Source organism: Balaenoptera acutorostrata, chromosome 6 (assembly GCF_949987535.1).
Source record: "Balaenoptera acutorostrata chromosome 6, mBalAcu1.1, whole genome shotgun sequence".
Lineage (NCBI taxonomy): Eukaryota > Metazoa > Chordata > Mammalia > Artiodactyla > Balaenopteridae > Balaenoptera > Balaenoptera acutorostrata.
The window spans coordinates 11319182-11320817 of record NC_080069.1 but is presented as its reverse complement, the minus strand read 5'-3'; positions in this window follow the sequence as shown (position 1 = coordinate 11320817).

Genomic DNA, 1636 nt, shown 5'->3' with positions numbered 1-1636 from the left:
ATATTCTCTTATTCAGTTGAATGTACTGATTTTCATTTTAAATTACAGTTTGTGGTTATAAAAATAGTACATGCTCTTTATGAAAAACAATCATTGAAAACTATATCTACACAAAAACCTGCACATGGATATTTATAGCAGCTGTTGACATAAAACAAATAGACTGCCAGTTATTTCTCCATCAAAAATGGGTTTATTCGAGATTAGCAAAGAATTACAATTCAGGGTCTGTAACCAAGTTGACCATGTTCAAGTCCTCAGCAAAAAATGGAGGGAACTCTTTTACAGAGAGGAAGAGGAAGTTGAGAGGGCAATAGTAAACCAAGAGTCCAGCACTTATCATTGGCTGAGCTCTAGCCAGGCAAGAAAAGGTCGGCTTCCTCTTGTGCTCTGCTATCTTCATAGGGCAAGAGCTCCCCCTTCTGGCCTCCCAACTTTATTTTTTTATAATTTTATTTTGATTAGAGGTCTGTTTCTAAAATGTAATTTCTATTTATTTTTGCCACACAAAAGTATCGCTGGTCTCTGCAATATGAAAAAAATTCTAAAATAATCTACATGTTGACCATTTCTCATTACTTTTTTTTTAAACCTTTTTTTTTCCATTTTATTTATTTAAGTATAGTTGATTTACAGTGTTTCAGGTATATAGCAAAGTGATTCAGTTTATACATATAAATATATATATATTCAGTCACATATTCTTTTTCAGGTTTTTTTCCATTATAGACTATTACAAGATATTGAATATAGTTCCCTGCGCTATACATTAGGTCCTTGTTGTTTATTTTATATATAGGAATATGTATCTGTTAATCCCACATTTCTAATTTATCCCCCCACCTTTCCCCTTTGGTAACTATAAATTTGTATTCTATGTAAGTCTGTTTCTGTTTTGTAACATTTGTTCATTTGTATCATTTTTTAGATTCCACATATAAATGATATGATATTTGTCATTGTCTGACTTACTTCACTTAGTATAATCTCTAGGTCCATCATATTGCTGCAAATGGGATTACTTCATTCTTTTTTTATGGCTGAGATGTACCACATCTTCTTTATCCATTCATCTGCTGATGGACATTTAGGTTGCTTCCATGTCTTGGCTATTGTAAGTAGTACTGCAATGAACATTAGGGTGCATGCATCTTTTTGAATTAGAGTTTTTGTCTTTTCCGGATATATGCCCAGGCATGCGACTGCTGGATCATGTGGTAAATCTACTTTCAGTTTTTTAAGGATTCTCCACACTGTTCTCCATAGTGGCTGTACCAATTTACATTCCCACCTACAGTGCAGGAGGGTTCCCTTTCCTCCACACCCTCTCCAGCATTTATTGTTCATAGACTTTTTGATGATGGCCATTCTGAACGGTGAGGTAATATCTCATTGTAGCTCTGATTTGCATTTCTCTGATAATCAGCAGTGTTGAGCATCTTTTCACGTGCCTGTTGGCCATCAGTGAAGAAACCATCAATGAAATAAACTGGAACCTACCAGAAAAGATCTAAAACTAAAGACATAAAGAAGGAACCACAACAAGTTGGGTAGGAGGGGCAGACTCACAGTACAATCAAACCCCATACCCCGTGGGTGGGCGACGCACAAGATGGAGAAGAATAATATAGCAAGG